Source organism: Dama dama, unplaced genomic scaffold (assembly GCF_033118175.1).
Source record: "Dama dama isolate Ldn47 unplaced genomic scaffold, ASM3311817v1 ptg000088l, whole genome shotgun sequence".
In the NCBI taxonomy this organism is placed as follows: Eukaryota; Metazoa; Chordata; class Mammalia; order Artiodactyla; family Cervidae; genus Dama; species Dama dama.
Genome location: NW_026870905.1, coordinates 4,139,510 through 4,147,415, shown reverse-complemented (window position 1 = coordinate 4,147,415; position 7,906 = coordinate 4,139,510).

The following is a 7,906-nucleotide window of genomic DNA, read 5'->3' as shown; positions in this document are numbered from 1 at the left end:
ATTAAGTGGTGTTGAAAAATATGAAGAGCCTGAAAAGGTGTGAAAAATATGAATAGCTTCAAAAGGTGTGAAATACTTGAGGAGCATGAAACGGTCTGAATAATAGGAAGATCATGAAGCGTTGTTGAAAAACATGAACAGCCTGAAAAGGTGTGAAATATATGAAGAGATTCAAAAGGTTTAAAATATATGAGGAGCATGAAACGGTCTGAAAAATAGAGGCAGCATAAAACGGTGTTCAAAAACATGAAGAGCGTGAAAAGGTGTGAAAAATAGGAAGAGCTTAAAAAGGTGTGAAATGTATGAGGAGCATGAAACGGTCTGAAAATTAGGAGGAGCATGAAGCTGTGTTCAAAAACATGAAGAGCCTGAAAAGGTGTGAAAAACATGAAGAGCTTCAAAAGTTTGAAAAATAGGAGGAGCATGAAGCGGTGTTCAAAAACTTGAAGAGCCTGAAAAAGTGTGAAAAATATGAAGAGCTTATAAAATTGTCAAAATTATGAGGAGCATGAAACGGTCTGAAAAATACGAGCAGCATGAAACGGTCTGAAAAATAGGAGGAGCGTGAAGCGGTGTTCAAAAACACGAAGAGCCTGAAAAAGTGTGAAAAGTATGAAGAGCTTCAAAACGTATGAAAAATATGAAGAGCTTCAAAAGGTGTCAAAAAAGAGATGAGCATGAAACGGTCTGAAAAATAGGAGGAGCATGATGCGGTGTTGAAAAACATGAAGAGCCTGAAAAGGTGTGAAAAATATGAAGAGCTTCAAAATGTGTGAAATACATGAGGAGCAAGAAACGATCTGAAAAATAGGAGGAGCATGAAGTGGTGTTCAAAAACATGTACAGCCTGAAAAGGTGTGAAAATTATGAAGAGCTTCAAAAGGTGTGAAAAATAGGAGGAGCATGAAACGGTCTGAAAAATAGGAGGAGCATGAAGTGGTGTTGAAAAACATGAAGAGCCTGAAAATGTGTGAAAAATATGAAGAGCTTCAAAACGTGTCAAAAATATGAGAAGCATGCAACGTTCTGAAAAATAGGAGGAGTAAGAACCGTTATTGAAATACATGAAGAGCCTGAAAACGTGTGAAGAATGTGAAGAGCTCAAAAGTTTTGAAAAAAATGAAGAGCTTGAGAAGGTGTCAAAAATGCGATGAGCATGAAACCGTCGGAAAAATAGGAGGAGCATGAAGTGGTGTTGAAAAACGTGAAGAGCCTGAAAAGGTGTGAAAAATATGAAGAACTTCAAAAGGTGTCAAAAATATGAGGAGCATGAAACGGTCTGAAAAACAGGAGGAGCATGAAACGGTGTTCAAAAACATGAAGAGCCTGGAGAAGTGTGAAAAATATGAAGAGCTTCAAAAGGCGTCAAAAATATGAGGAGCATGAAACGGTCTGAAAAAAAGGAGGAGCATGAAGCGGTGTTGAAAAACATGAAGAGCCTGAAAAGGTGTGAATAATATGAAGAACTTCAAAAGGTGTCAAAAATATGAGGAGCATGAAACCCTCTGAAAAATAGTAGGAGCATGAAGCAGTGTTGAAAACATGAAGAGCCTGAAAAGGTGTGAAAAATATGAAGAGGTTCAAAAGGTGTCAAAAATATGAGGAGCATGAAACGGTCTGAAAAATAGGAGGAGCATGAATCGGTGTTCAAAAACATGAAGAGCCAGAAAAGCTGTGAAATATATGAAGAGCCTCAAAGGTGTCAAAAATATGAGGAGCAAGAAACGCTCTGAAAAATAGGAGGAGCTTAAGCGGGTTGAAAAATATGAAGAGCCTGAAAAGATGTGAAAAATATGAAGAGCTTCAAAAGGTGTCATATATATGAGGAGCATGAAACGGTCTGAAAAATTGGAGAAGCATGAAGTGGTGTTGAAAAATATGAAGAGCCTGAAAAGGTGCGAAAAATATGAAGAGCTTCAAAGGGTGTCAAAAATATAAGGAGCATTAAACGGTCTGAAATATAGGAGGAGCATGAAAAGGTGTTAAAAAACATGAAGAGCTTCAAAAGGTGTGAAACATATGAGGAGCATGAAACGGTCTGAAAAATAGGAGGAGCATGAAGTGGTGTTGAGAAACATGAAGAGCCTGAAAAAGTTGTGAAGCATATGAGGAGAATGAAACGGTCTGAAAAATAGAAGGAGCATGAAGTGGTGTAGAAATACATGAAGACCCTGAAAAAGTGTGAAAAATATGAAGAGCTTCAAAAGTTGTCAAAAATATGAGGACCATGAAACGGTCTGAAAAATATGAGGAGCAAGAAACTGTTTTCAAAACCATGAAGAGCCTCAAAAGGTGTGAAAAGTAGGAAGAGCTTCAAACTGTGTCAAAAATATGATGAGCATGATACGGTCTGAAAAATAGGAGGACCATGAAGTGGTGTTGAAAAACATGAAGAGCCTGAAAAAGGTGTGAAACATATGAGGAGCATGAAACGGTCTGAAAAATAGGAGGCGCATGAGACGGTGTTGAAATACCTGAAAAGCCTGAAAAGGTGTGAAAAATATGAAGAGCTTCAAAGGATGTCAAAAATATGAGGAGCATGAAAATGTCTGAAAAATAGGAAGAGAATGAAGCAGTGTAGAAAAACATGAAAAGCCTGAAAAGGTGTGAAAAATATGAAGAACTTCAAAAGGTGTCAAAAATATGAGGAGCATGAAACGGTCTGAAAAATAGGAGGAGCATGAAGTGGTGTTGAGAAACATGAAGAGCCTGAAAAAGTTGTGAAACATATGAGGAGAATGAAACGGTCTGAAAAATAGGAGGAGCATGAAGTGGTGTAGAAAAATATGAAGACCCTGAAAAAATGTGAAAAATATGAAGAGCTTCAAAAGGTGTCAAAAATATGAGGAGCTTGAAACGGTCTGAAATATAGGAGGAGCGTGAAAAGGTGTTAAAAAACATGAAGAGCTTCAAAAGGTGTCAAAAATATGAGGAGCAAGAAACGGTCTGAAAAATAGGAGGAACATGAAACGGTTTGACAAATAGGAGGAGCATGAAACGGTGTTGAAAAGCATGAAGAACCTGAAAGGTGTCGAAAATATGAAGAGCTTCAAAATGTGTCAAAAATATGAGGAGCATGAAACGGTTTGAAAAATAGGAGGAGCATGAAACGGTGTTGAAAAACATGAAGAACCTGAAAGGTGTCGAAAATATGAAGAGCTTCAAAATGTGTCAAAAATATGAGGAGCATGAAACGATCTGAATAATCGGAGGAGCATGAAAGCGTGTTGAAAAACATGAAGAGCACGGACAGGTGTGAAAAATATGAAGAGCTTCAAAAGGTGTCAAAAATATGAGGACCATGAAACGGTCTGAAAAATAGGAGGAGCATGAAGCGGTGTTGAAAAACATGAAGAGCCTGAAAAGGTGTGAAATATATGAAGAGCTTCAAAAGGTGTAAAAAATATGAGGAGTTTGAAACGGTCTGAAAAATAAGAGGATCTGGTTTCCTCAGTGTGTATGCCCAGAAGTGGAATTGCTGGGTCATATGGCAGTTCTATTTCCAGTTTTTTAAGAAATCTCTACACCGTTTTCCATAGCGGCCGTACTAGTGTGCATTCCCACCAACAGTATAAGAGGGTTCCCTTTTCTCCACTCCCTCTCCAGCATTTATTGCTTGTAGACTTTTGGATAGCAGCCATCCTGCCTGGCATGTAATGGTACCTCATTGTGGTTTTGATTTGCATTTCTCTAATAATGAGTGATGTTGAGCATCTTTTCAAGTGTTTGTTATCCATCTGTATGTCTTCTTTGGAGAAATGTCTGTTTAGTTCTTTGGCTCATTTTTTATTGGGTCATTTATTTTTCTGGAATTGAGCTGCAGGATTTGCTTGTATATTTTTGAGATTAATCCTTTGTCTGTTTCTTCATTTGCTATTATTTTCTCCCAATCTGAGGGCTGTCTTTTCACCTTACTTATAGTTTCCTTTGTAGTGCAAAAGCTTTTAAGTTTCATTAGGTCCCATTTGTTTAGTTTTGCTTTTATTTCCAATATTCTGGGAGGTGGGTCATAGAGGATCTTGCTTTGATTTATGTCGGAGAGTGTTTTGCCTATGTTCTCCTCTAGGAGTTTTATAGTTTCTGGTCTTACATTTAGATCTTTAATCCATTTTGAGTTTATTTTTGTGTATGGTGTTAGAAAGTGTTCTATTTTCATTCTTTTACAAGTGGTTGACCAGTTTTCCCAGCACCACTTGTTAAAGAGGTTGTCTTTTTTCCATTGTATATCCTTGCTTCCTTTGTCAAAGATAAGGTGTCCATAGGTTCGTCTGAAAGAGACACGTGCACCCCAATGTTCATCGCAGCACTGTTTATAATAGCCAGGACATGGAAGCAACCTAGATGCCCGTCAGCAGATGAATGGATAAGAAAGCTGTGGTACATATACACCATGGAATATTACTCAGCCATTAAAAAGAATTCATTTGAATCAGGCCTAATGAGATGGATGAAGCTGGAGCCCATTATACAGAGTGAAGTAAGCCAGAAAGATAAAGAACATTACAGCATACTGACACATGTATATGGAATTTAGAAAGGTGACAACGATAACCCTATATGCAGAACAGAAAAATAGACACAGAAATACAGAACAGACTTTTGAACTTTGTGGGAGAATGTGAGGGTGGGATATTTCAAAAGAACAGCATGTATGCTATCTATGGTGAAACAGATCACCAGCCCAGGTAGGATGCACGAGACAAGTGCTCCGGCTTGGTGCACTGGGAAGACCCAGAGGAATCGGGTGGAGAGGGAGGTGGGAGGAGGAATCGGGACTGGGAATACATGTAAATCCATGGCTGATTCATATCAATGTATGCCAAAACCGACTGGGAAAAAAAATAAAAATAATAAAAAAAAATAAAAAAAATAACAATAAAAAAAAATAAGAGGAGCATGAAACGGTGTTCAAAAACATGAAGAGCCTGAAAAGGTGTGTAAATTATGAAGAGCTTCAACAGGTGTCAAATATATGAGGAGCATAAAACGGTTTGAAAAAAAGGAGGAGCATGAAATGGTGTTGAAAAACATGAAGAGCCTAAAAAGGTGTGAAAAATATGAAGAGCTTCAAAAGGTTTCAAAAATATGAGAGGCATGAACGGTCTGAAATGTAGGGGGAGCATGAAGCGGTGTAGAAAAACATGAAGAGCCTGAAAAGGTGTGGAAATTATGAAGAGCTTCAAAGGTGTCAAATATATGAGGAGCATGAAACGGTGTGAAAATTAGGAGGAGCATGAAGTGGTGTTGAAAATCATGAAGAGCCTGTAAGGTGTGAAAAATATGAAGAACTTCAAAAGGTGTCAAAAATATAAGGAGCATGAAACGGACTGAAAAATAGGAGGAGCATGAAGTGGTGTTGAAAAACGTGAAGAGCCTGAAAAGGTGTGAAAAATCTGAAGAGCTTCAAAAGGTGTCAAAAATATGAGCAGCATGAAACGGTCTGAAAAACAGGAGGAGCATGAAAGGGTGTTCAAAAACATGAAGAGCCTGGAGAAGTGTGAAAAATATGAAGAGCTTCAAAAGGCGTCAAAAATATGAGGAGCATGAAACGGTCTGAAAAATAGGAGGAGCATGAAGTGGTGTTGAGAAACATGAAGAGTCTGAAAAAGTTGTGAAACATATGAGGAGAATGAAAAGGTCTGAAAAATAGGAGGAGCATGAAGTGGTGTAGAAAAACATGAAGACCCTGATAAATGTGAAAAATATGAAGAGCTTCAAAAGGTGTCAAAAATATGAGGAGCTTGAAACGGTCTGAAATATAGGAGGAGCGTGAAAGGTGTTAAAAAACATGAAGAGCTTAAAAAGGTGTGAAACATATGAGGAGCATGAAAAGGTCTGAAAAATAGTAGGAGCATGAAGCGGTGTTGAAAAACATGAAAAGCCTGAAAAGGTGTGAAATATATGAAGAGCTTCAAAAGGTGACAAAAATATGAGGAGCATGAATATCTCTGAAAAATAGGAGGAGCAAGAAGCGGTGTAAAAAAACATGAAGAGCCTGAAAAGGTGTGAAATCTATGGAGAGCTTCAAAAGGTGTCAAAAATATGAGGAGCATGAAACGGTCTCAAATAAAGGAGGAGCATGAAGTTGTGTTGAAAAATATGTAGAGCCTGAAAAGGTGTGAAAAATATGAAGAGCTTCAAAAGGTGTCAAAAATATGAGGATCAAGAAACGGTCTGAAAAATAGGAGGAGCATTAATCGGTGTTCAAAAATATGAAGAGCCTGGAAAGCTGTGAAAAATATGAAGAGCTTCAAAAGGTGTCAAAAATATGAGGAGCAAGAAACGGTCTGAAAAATAGGAGGAGCATTAATCGGTGTTCCAAAATATGAAGAGCCTGGAAAGGTGTGAAAAATATGAAGAGCTTCAAAAGGTGTCAAAATATGAGGAGCATGAAACGGTCTGAAAAAATGGAGGAGCATGAAACGGTGTTCAAAAACATGAGGAGCCTGAAAAATTGTGAAAAATATGAAGAGTTTCAAAAGGTGTCAAAAATATGAGGAGCATGAAACGGTCTGAAAAATATGAGGAGCATGAAACGGTGTTCAAAAACATGAAAACCCTGAAAAGGTGTGAAATATATGAAGAGCTTCAAAAGGTGTCAATAATATGAGGAGCATGAAACGGTCTGAAAAATATGAGGAGCATGAAACGGTGTTCAAAAACATGAAAACCCTGAAAAGGTGTGAAATATATGAAGAGCTTCAAAAGATGTCAAAAATAGGAGGAGCATGAAGCGGTGTAGAAAAACATGAAGAGCCTGAAAAGGTGTGAAAAATATGAAGAGCTTCAAAAGTTGTCAAAAATATGAGGAGCATGACACGGTCAGAAATATAGGAGGAGCATGAAGTGGTGTTGAAAACATGAAGAACCTGAAAAGTTGTGAAAAATATGAAGAGCTTCAAAAGGTGTCAAATATATGAGGAGCATGAAACGGTCTGAAAATTAGGAGGAGGATGAAACGGTGTTCAAAACATGAAGAGCCTGAAATGTTTTGAAAAATGTGAAGAGCTTGAAAAGGTGTCAAAAATATGAGGGGCATGAAACTGTCTGAAAAATAGGAGGAGCATGAAACGTTGTTCAAAAACATGAAGAGCCTGAAAAGGTTTGAAAAATGTGAAGAGCTTGAAAAGGTGTCAAAAATATGAGGGGCATGAAACGGTCTGAAAAAGAGGATGAGCAAGAAACGGTGTTGAAAAACATGAAGAGCCTGAAAATGTGTGAAAAATATGAAGAGCTTCAAAAGGAGTCAAAATATGAGGCGCATGAAACGGTCTGAAAAATAGGAGGAGCATGAAACTGTGTTGAAAACATGAAGATCCTGAAAAGTTGTTAGAAATATGACGAGCTTCAAAAGATATCCAAAATATGAGGCGCATGAAACGGTCTGAAAAATATGAGGACAATAAAGCGGTGTTGAAAAACATGAAGAGCCTGAAAAGCTGTGAAAAATATGAAGAGCTTCAAAAGGTGTCAAAAATATGAGGAGCATGAAACGGTCTGAAAAATAGGAGGAGCAGAAGCAAATTTGAAAAACATGAAGAGCCTGAAAAGGTGTGATAATTATGAAGCGCTTCAAAAGGTGTCAAAATTATGGGGAGCATTAAACGGTCTGAAAAATAGGAGGAGCATGAAAACTTGTTGTAAAATATGAAGAGCCTGAAAAGGTGTGAAAAATATGAATAGCTTCAAAATGTGTGAAAAATATGAGGAGCATGAAACGGTTTAAAAAATAGGAGGAGCATGAAATGGTGTTCAAAAACATGAAGAGCATGAAAAGGTGTGAAAAATGTGAAGAGCTTCAAAAGGTGACAAAAACATGAGGACCATGAAACGGTCTGAAAAATAGGAGGAGCATGAAGCGGTGTTGAAAAACATGAAGAGCCTGAAAAGGTGTGAAATATATGAA